We start from the raw sequence: 10,648 nt of genomic DNA, 5'->3' as shown, positions 1-10,648 counted from the left end.
GATGTAATCGTGAATGTACTGATGAAGTTTGTTTCCATCTCTTATCCATAAAACGCTTCAACTGTTTTTAGTGAATGTGGCTCAGAGCCGCCTTCAGTGAGGTCACAGGGAACCGATTTCGCGTCAATTCTCTGTGCCCAGAACCAGCAGCAGCTGCAGCGTCGTGCGCCGCGCGGCTTCCCCGGACCGGGTTCCCGCGGGGTTCGGGGATTCCTCCTCTCTGGCTGCAGATCTCACTGCAGACTCAGCTGCCAGATCCACTCCACCTGGCGTGAACTGTTCATATCTCACTCCACACTCAGCTGCCAGATCCACTCCACCTGGAGTGAACTGTTCGTATCTCACTGCAGACTCAGCTGCCTGATCCACTCCACCTGGAGTGAACTGTCCGTATCTCATTCCAGACTCAGTTGCCAGATCCACTCCACCTGGAGTGAACTGTTCATATCTCACTCCACACTCAGCTGCCAGATCCACTCCACCTGGAGTGAACTGTTCGTATCTCACTGCAGACTCAGCTGCCTGATCCACTCCACCTGGAGTGAACTGTCCGTATCTCATTCCAGACTCAGTTGCCAGATCCACTCCACCTGGAGTGAACTGTTCGTATCTCACTCCAGACTCAGCTGCCAGATCCACTCCACCTGGAGTGCGCTGTTCGTATCTCACTCCACACTCAGCTGCCAGATCCACTCCACCTGGAGTGAACTGTTCGAATCTCACTCCACACTCAGCTGCCAGATCCACTCCACCTGGAGTGAACTGTTCGTGTCTCACTCCACACTCAGCTGCCTGATCCACTCCACCTGGAGTGAACTGTTCGTATCTCACTCCAGACTCAGCTGCCAGATCCACTCCACCTGGAGTGAACTGTTCGTATCTCACTCCAGACTCAGCTGCCAGATCCACTCCACCTGGAGTGAACTGTTCGTATCTCACTCCACACTCAGCTGCCTGATCCACTCCACCTGGAGTGAACTGTCCGTATCTCACTCCACACTCAGCTGCCAGATCCACTCCACCTGGAGTGAACTGTTCGTGTCTCACTCCACACTCAGCTGCCAGATCCACTCCACCTGGCGTGCACTGTTCGTATCTCACTCCAGACTCAGCTGCCAGATCCACTCCACGTCTACTCGTCCAGGCGCTCACGCATCGCCGTGGCGAGTCCTGGTTAATGATAATAATATCGGCATAATAGCAATGCCGGTGACCGCGTTCTCCAGCGCCGCGTGATGAGTGTCTGGTGGCTCGTGGTGCTCGCGCGTCGCTTCGACGTCGCCGGGCCGTCGGGGCAACGAACCCCCGTGAACTCCAAGAAAAGAGCTCGTCTCAAACATGGTGCGCAAGCAAACGTAGGGTACAGTTTCAATGTTTCATTTATTTGGTATAGCCCTGTGAGCCATTCGGCTCTTGAATCGGGTGCAACCGCAACAAACAAAAACATGAACAATAAAACATCTTAAAGTGACTATGTGACTTTGTGCAAACAGAAAATCCAAGAAAAGACAGCAAAATATTGCAGGAAAAGCACCGTACACCAACGCTGTGCGCAAAAATCCAATGGGATGCAAGTTAAACAACAACAACCACAAGACAACTTAGATTTAGGACATCAGTCTAACTCCGTACTACAACAAACAAACATGGCCAAACCAAAAAACGTTTTCAAAATAAAGCCATAACGTTTTCAAAATAAAGCCATAAAAGCAATGTAACAGTGATCATAGGAACTGTGACCGAATTTTCACAATAAACGACATAACACAACATGTACCACCAAACCCTGCAGCCATAGCTTATCTGCATGAGTCACTCCACAATAGCAGGAGCATCAGTCGGAGTATCAAAAAATTTCAATGCACCTTTAAGATCAGCACCGTACGTAGCCAACCGTGGTAATCGGACGTGCAGGGTCACGAATTGACGACGCTCTGGTTGATTTCTCATCAATCCACCTCGAAAATGTGATTATGCAGCAGCCGCTCCCAACCACGTCGAGTGCGCTGACCCCTTTTTAACCTTCCAACATTTGGCGGACCACTGCATGCTACTCGAGTAGTTATTTGAAATTGTACATTTCCTTGGTGTGGATGTTATGTTTCTTCTTTTCCGCGGACCCCCTATGGCAGCAGCCACGCGGACCACTCGGAGTCCGCGGTCCAGAGGCTGGGAACAGCCGGGGCAGCGAACACGATGCGGATCCCTCTGGCTGGATCGACGCTCGGCGACACTCACGGGCGTCAGTAGACAACCGCATCAGACAATAATTACATCGAAACAGGCGCAAAGTGTCTCCTGTCATGGATGGGCACTTCATGGGAGGGGGCAGAGCTTCGACGAAAAAAGTCGAAATTCTGCGACAGAATGATTGCTAAAAATCGTTCATGCACAATGCACTCGAGTGTCTAATATTACGAATGAGATTATTGTAGCGTGAGTTGTAGCAGAAAACCACCGTGAAAGTGTGACTTCGGTGAACTTACTCAGAAGCAGGCCTGAGGACACGTTCAGCAAATAGACAAAATGTAAACAAATAATTCATTAGCTAATCTGAACGACAATCATGCGGTCGACTGGGAGTTGTGCAAGATAGGTCATGGAAGGAAAGCTGCCAAAAGACCCTGACGTCACGACTGGGTTTTCCCACAAGATCTCCGACTTTGCCTGCCGAGGCTTCTGGAAAGGACTTTATTTTAAAGATTGCACAGTGTTGACATATCCATAACATAATGAACATATACGCTGCAGTTGATGATGAAATCGAAATGTGCAATAAAAACAGAACCGAGGTGCCAGGGCAAATAAAGTTATATTTACACTCCACTTATTTTTACAAGTTGTTGAAGCAATTCTATTTATTTTACTTATACATTGCACAAAACCACACTGGGCTACAGCTGAGCTTACTTAACCAAATACAACAGTGTAAAGACGGTAAAGGCGCAGCCGTTACATTTCCTGCTCACGCCACTGCTGGCAGAAGGGCCTCCACGAGAGGGCATCTCCAGAGGGGCCTCTCTAGAAGGGGTCTACTCTTGCACGCTTGCCAGATGCCTTGGAAGAGATGAAAGTACCCACACTTTATCCCACCGGATACGACCTGCTGATTGGCCGTGGTGTACCCTATTATACTGCGGGGTGGAAAGAGACGGGGTGGGGGGGGGGGATTTAAAACTATAATTTTTTTTATTTTACCAGGTTAGGGCCCCACTGAGCGATATAGCTATTTTTCATAAGCGATCTGGCCACACATGATCGTTCAACGAAGTGGCTTATCGTGTTGAAATGTATAGCAGCCAAATCCTCTGAATGCACGTTAATTATAAATGCGGAGTGAAAAACTGGAGGTCCCGGAGAAAAACCATGCGACCACATGCAAGCTCTAAATATACAGCAGGCGTCAGGGTCGGGATTTGAACCCACGACCTCCTGTGTACCAGGCGAGGTAGTTAACATCTCCTAGGCACCGCGGCGCCCCACGTTAAGCAATCTGTTTCAAGTGATCGAACCGTCAACGTCTGGATAGTAAGTCCAGTGCATCAACCGCCATAACCACGGCAGCATTCCTATAGAAATACGCTCGTTTATTCACCTTACAACCTGTTTAATACAGAATCAGAATATTTATTTAGACTGTAGGAGGAATCCGATGAGCTATGAAGCCCTTTTTCACAGATGTCCGATAGAAGTGGGTTAGCAAGTTACAACAGCAAACTACGAACACACGATAGCAGTGCAAAGTAGAGAAAAAGGTAAGCAACCCACTAAATATGAATAAAGAAGAAATACATTCATTATATAATTACAATTGATTAAGTTTGGGCAAGGCAGCAGAAACAACAAAACAGTCCCATACCGCACTAAGATAACACCACACAATAGTCCCACAATAGATTGGCGCATTTTCATTGAACTAATACAATACTACCCAGCCAATAAAATTCATAAATAAAACACTGTTCAAACAGGTGCAGGTGAAGAGAACTTCCCCTATCCACAGCCACGTGTGTTCCTTGTTTTAAATGTCAAAAGAGTTTAGGGAAGTATTGACCCAACGTTTAACAACACCCGGTCTCATTAAGTCGCCCCCTTCCCTTAACGCGCACACTGCGACCCCCCGCTTCCCCTCTCTCTCCTTGCAATGGTCCAGCGTTGGAAAATGATATATTTTTTTCTATTGTCTTTCTACGCTCTCTTCAAGTTGGGAGTTTACAGCGAGGCGTCTCCTTCTGACGAGAGGATAAAAGAGCCGAAGAAGAAATAAAACTATCCACGCGCGCAGAAGAGTCAGCAAAGAGAATGTGCAAGGGGCAAGAAAATAAGAAAAAAGAAAAGCATCGTTACGCCAAAATTGATTAAATGGACGCATTTTAATTATAACGCCACATTTCATTATTGTACCCAGTTTGTAAATGTTGTGGATTTGCTCTCCAAGACACCGGCGTGCTGTACTCGTAACGAATTGCCATGTTCTGTTTACGTGACAAACCTTACTAATTGGCTGTTTCGGGTGGTGGCGGGTTTGACAACACATTCTAGATTTGAAGTTTTCGTGACTGCAAAATTAAATAAAATAAAACAAAAATGAAAACAATTAAATTAAATCATCTTTCCTTGATTTTTTTTTACCTACGTGACTTTACCGAAAGAACCAAACACTTATATTTATGCGATCTAACCCAAAAGTACCTCTATTATGGATGATATTGGTCGCGAAAGCCTCCTCCGAGGTGATAAACCAGGAAACAGAGGCATCGCCGCCCCTCTCAAAGGATTTTCAGCTGCTGTTACGTATTTTAAGATGTGGAGCATGCCCAAGAACATTTTAACTTATACCTAAGTGCACGGATTTGCTTGTCATGCGGGTAAAAATCTAAATAATATTTTTTTGAAATGTAACGTTGACACACCGTACTGTGTTTCTTTTGAAAGCAACACATCAAAGCATTCTCAGTAAGCCCACTTCACTTCACACAAACACTACACTTTACTTAACACGCAACGCCTTCGTTAATAACACCGTGGCCTTAAAATGAAAAATACAATAAAAGGCGACATTTCCTTCAAAGACTGTGTTATTGTTGACTGTGCTTTTGCACCACTGCCGAGGCAGTAGCAGCATCGCCACACAATGTTGACCTTTCTTAGCGGCCAATACAATGCCTCGACGTTGCGCTACGTTCTCCGTGTGAAACTGGTGCACTTTTCGGCTTTTGTTCGATTTTCCTTCGGCGCTTGTCCACGTTTGTGACCTCGCTTTTCGACGCCCTGTTACCGTCACACAGATAACACCTCCGATTAGCACGGTTGGCCACGGTGCGAAATAAGTTCAACATACACACTACTTTTACGATACTTAATGTTTTTTTATACAATTGATAGCTCAACGAAGTTGGCTCATCATCACGTGGCAATGTATAGCAGTCAAATGCTCTAAACGCGTGTTTCTAAATGAAGAGGGAAAAAACGGAGGATCCTGAGAAAAATCCACACGACCACGGGGAGAGAGACACGCAAACTCCAAATATACATCAGGCGTCAGGGTCGGGATCGAACCCACGACCTCCTGTATACCAGGCGAAGCAGTTAACATCTCGCCACCTTCCACGGAACGATGGCCGGTGCTGACGATGCCCAGGGCACACAACAACAATCACCAGAGTGTAGCCGGGTAGCAAGCGCAACACGGACTCTGAGCACGCCAAAGCCAGACATTTTGCGGCACCAACCAATAACGAGACAGCCAAACCTTTTAATTTGTAAATGTTGCTCCATTTGTTTATTCTTGACATTTTGAGTTTTAATCTTGTATTTTTGTCCGCTTTCTTCAACCTTCCGTGCCCCCCTTCCCCCAACCACCCGGTCGTTGTGAGCCGTACCGAGCATGGCCCCGACCCTGTGTCTAAGTGCTGCTGGGGGCGAAACGTCAGTGGTGGAGCGGTGGTGTAGCGGTTAGCGCGCTGCGCTACGAACCCGGCGAGCAGAGTTGGATTCCCGCTCACGGCCCACACCAGTGGCCTCGCCTAGGTCAACTCAGCCTCAAATGAGTATCTGGTGCAGTATGTAGATATTGCCACCAGGAAGACAAAGGTGGCCGGGCGTGGCTGCTGGCCACCCACCCCCTCGTGTGCCGTGCCGGCCTTCATAGGTGCTCGCTAACAGCACCTGCCCCTACAGTCTGTTAAGCCTATACGGGGGATCTTTGTCTTTGTTGACTGTGCACATGTGTGACCATGCATATGGTTTACACGCACCTTGCAGGACAAACACCACTTGTGGTTTTGTGTGTATCCCGAAATGTTCACGTGCACCAAGATACGGAACTTAGCCGCTACCCCCACACACCTCCTCCACACAACTGTGCCTCGACATACAATATACAGTGAGGGAAAAAAGTATTTGATCCCCTGCTGATTTTGTACGTTTGCCCACTGACAAAGAAATGATCAGTCTATAATTTTATGGTAGGTTTATTTGAACAGTGAGAGACAGAATAACAACAAAATCCAGAAAAACGTATGTCAAAATGTTATATATTGATTTGCATTTTAATGAGGGAAATAAGTATTTGACCCCTCTGCAAAACATGACTTAGTACTTGGGAACAAAGCCCTTGTTGGCAATCACAGAGGTCAGACGTTTCTTGTAGTTGGCCACCAGGTTTGCACACATCTCAGGAGGGATTTTGTCCCACTCCTCTTTGCAGATCTTCTCCAAGTCATTAAGGTTTCGAGGCTGACGTTTTGCAACTCGAACCTTCAGCTCCCTCCACACATTTTCTATGGGATTAAGGTCTGGAGACTGGCTAGGCCACTCCAGGACCTTAATGTGCTTCTTCTTGAGCCACTCCTTTGTTGCCTTGGCCGTGTGTTTTGGGTCATTGTCATGCTGGAATACCCATCCACGACCCATTTTCAATGCCCTGGCTGAGGGAAGGAGGTTCTCACCCAAGATTTGACGGTACATGGCCTTGTCCATCGTCCCTTTTATGCGGTGAAGTTGTCCTGTCCCCTTAGAAAAACACCCCCAAAGCATAATGTTTCCACCTCCATGTTTGACGGTGGGGATGGTGTTCTTGGGGTCATAGGCAGCATTCCTCCTCCTCCAAACACGGCGAGTTGAGTTGATGCCAAATAGCTCCATTTTGGTCTCATCTGACCACAACACTTTCACCCAGTTGTCCTCTGAATCATTCAGATGTTCATTGGCAAACTTCAGACGGGCATGTATGTGCTTTCTTGAGCAGGGGGACCTTGCGGGCGCTGCAGGATTCAGTCCTTCACGGCGTAGTGTGTTACCAATTGTTTTCTTGGTGACTATGGTCCCAGCTACCTTGAGATCATTGACAAGATCCTCCCGTGTAGTTCTGGGCCGATTCCTCACCGGTCTGATGATCATTGCAACTCCACGAGGTGAGATCTTGCATGGAGCCCCAGGCCGAGGGAGATTGACAGGTCTTTTGTGTTTCTTCCATTTGCAAATAATCGCACCAACTGTTGTCATCTTCTCACCAAGCTGCTTGGCAATGGTCTTGTAGCCCATTCCAGCCTTGTGTAGGTCTACAATCTTGTCCCTGACATCCTTGGAGAGCTCTTTGGTCATGGCCATGGTGGAGAGTTTGGAATCTGATTGATTGCTTCTGTGGACAGGTGTCTTTTACACAGGTAACAAGCTGATATTAAGAGCACTCCCTTTCAGAGTGTGCTCCTAATCTCAGCTCGTTACTTGTATAAAAGACACCTGGGAGCCAGAAATCTTTCTGATTGAGAGGGGGTCAAATACTTATTTCCCTCATTAAAATGCAAATCAATTTATAACATTTTTGACATGCGTTTTTCCGGATTTTGTTGTTGTTATTCTGTCCCTCACTGTTCAAATAAACCTACCATTAAAATTATAGACTGATTATTTCTTTGTCAGTGGGCAAACGTACAAAATCAGCAGGGGATCAAATACTTTTTTCCCTCACTGTAAGACAAAACTAATATAATACAAACACCTGTGTGGATTTATGTTGTTACCTACGTTCTCCACAACGACGCACATGATGACTTTTGCTTCGCGTCGAATATCGAGTGATGTAGTTTATAGTTGCGTGTCCATCTCGGTCCCGTAACTAACGGAGATGTCCCTTGCCTATTAACATCTGAAACTTCACCACCACTGCCGATGAGACACCGAAACTGGTCCACAGTTTGCTTGTGTCGAACCAATACTGCTGTAACTATGCACTTCCAGAAGACCGTGTGACTGATGGGATCCGTAATACATATATTTGTTTTTTTAAGTGTTGAGGCGAATTGGCTGCTTGCTACACATTCTTTATTCGCTTGGACGTTTTCAATATTTCCAAAAGAACACGTATACAATTGTCACGATGAGCGCGAATACGTCTATATTCTCAAAGGAAAATTACATTTGAGAACAGTAAATGTTAATCACAAAAAAGTGTGACCTCGTTAAGATTTAGTTATGGTGTTAACTATTGCGCCTCGTTGGCGAGATATTAACTACCTCGCCTGGTACACAGGAGGTCTTGGGTTCAATCTCGGCCCTGACGCCTGCTGTATATTTGGAGTTTGCGTGTCTCTCTCCCCGTGGTCGCATGGATTTTTCTCCGCGTCCTCCGGTTTTTCCCCCCACATTTATAAACAAGCGTCTAGAGTATTTGGCTGCTATACATTTCCACACGATGATAAGCCAATTTGTTGAGCTATCATTTGTGGCCAGGTCGCTTCTGAAAAAGAGCTACATACTGTAGCTCAATGGGCCTTACCCGGTAAAATAAAAAAGTTTAGTACGCCTTTTGGCGTCATCTGGTCGAGCACCAATTGGGTCGAGGCTCAAAAGAAAGCCGTCCGTTGGTGTGGACCAATCAGTTTCAAGGACAATACATAAATGATCATAGTATGTTTTTTGTTTGCATTTTGACTGCAGGTATTGTGGTTAATGCAGACATGAATCCTTGTAAAAAGGTTTCAGTTTTGTTGCCAGAAAAAAGGGGAAAAAACCCTATTATTACATTTTGGTACTGGCAAAGGAGGTCTAATGAAGTTTAGTTTTAATTTAACTAGAGTAGTGCATCGTTCTCATCTCATGATGCAATGTACACCTCTTATATGATCTCTATTAAATGTCTCCTCGTGCTACATCACTATCTCATTTGTATATTCTCTTTCATCTCTCTTCTTTCATTTCGCATCTTTGCTTCCAGCAAGATACAAAGGTTGTGTTTACTACAGGTTATGTGATGTATTTATTAGTCACAGTAAATGTGTAATGAGCGACTTCGGCGACATGTCGTGTAGAGGGTACTCTCTTCTTTATTCACATTCGGACACACCACAAGCCAACCTTATCCTATTCCGTCTCCGAGTATACACGTAGATATTAGCATCCCTACAGGCTACACGTGGTCGATCCCACAGCGTGGTTCTGTCCGCCCACTCCCGGCCTCGCCGCTGGTTGACGGCGTGCCAGCGAGGGTGGTGGAACTTCGCAGATCTGCCACATGGCCGAACAACGGAGAGAGATGATGGCGAGGAGCGACGCAGTCCGGATCCAAGACTCCCCACACCGACCACGAGTCCTCCTCCGCTTATATTGCCGCAGGCGCGGCTAGGCTCTGCCTCCGGCCACGCCCTCTCATGGAACCTTCCAGCCGGTTCCCAGAGTATCTGGGCCAGCCCCGCCCTTTACCTATGGCCAGATACCTCTCCCTTTGTGATTGGATGTTTATAGTGGTGCCTGTACCAGTGCTTCCCTTTTCCAACCAGTAGATGTCACTATGTCATTACATGATCACCCCCCCCCCACCCCCGTAATGAAAAAAGTAGCCGTCCCGGCTAATATTCAATTAACATGTAAGAGCATGTATGCGCAGAATAAGATTGACAATAATGAGGTATAAAAGCAGAATTCGTGGCGATTTCCTTAAAGGACGTGACAACCCATAGAACAATTTACACCCAATAATGAGGGGACATGGAGAGAAGGGGATATACAAAGGGGGCAAGACAGAGGAAGGGAACAAAACGCAACAACCCTTAGGCATTCCGACATTCCCGAGCAATCCCAGAGCAAGGCTCAACGGAACCGCAAGCATTTGGACAGAGTCCGCGACGCTGGTCCATCAACGGGGACACACCTCCTGCTCCCGCTTGGGCGGCGCACCAACCACCGGATCGTCCGGAGACGCGGGCTGCAACACAGGAGGCACAGGAACAGCAGGCTCGGCAGCAGCAGGCACATCCTTGATCCCGGTGAGTTCCCGAGCCCCGTCCACGGTCACAGGCTCAGATGCTGACGCACGCTCTCTGAACGCACCATCCCCGGCCCGTCGGACACATCAGACACCGGCAGGCCAATCGATGGAGATGAAGAAGCAATTCGTGGAGGGACAAAAGGCTTCAACTGAGAAGGATGGATGATCCAATGGCGACGGCCCACCCGGATTCGCACACATTGTGGCCGTTTAACCTCGACCACTTCCACGGGTCCATGCCAGGGCTTGTGTAATTTAGGGGATGTACCAACCGACACCTGGGGGCATTGTAGCCATGCTTTGTCGCCGACGGACTACGGCATCACGTGATCCCGTTTCCCCGCATTACATTCATTGCGCGCCTGTGCTTTGGCGACGTTA

The sequence above is a fragment of the Petromyzon marinus genome, chromosome 33 (assembly GCF_048934315.1).
Source record: "Petromyzon marinus isolate PM22_M1 ecotype Great Lakes invasive population chromosome 33, UKy_Petmar_22M1.pri1.0, whole genome shotgun sequence".
Classification (NCBI taxonomy): domain Eukaryota; kingdom Metazoa; phylum Chordata; class Hyperoartia; order Petromyzontiformes; family Petromyzontidae; genus Petromyzon; species Petromyzon marinus.
The sequence above is the reverse complement of the archived record's forward strand: the minus strand, read 5'-3'. Positions refer to the sequence as shown.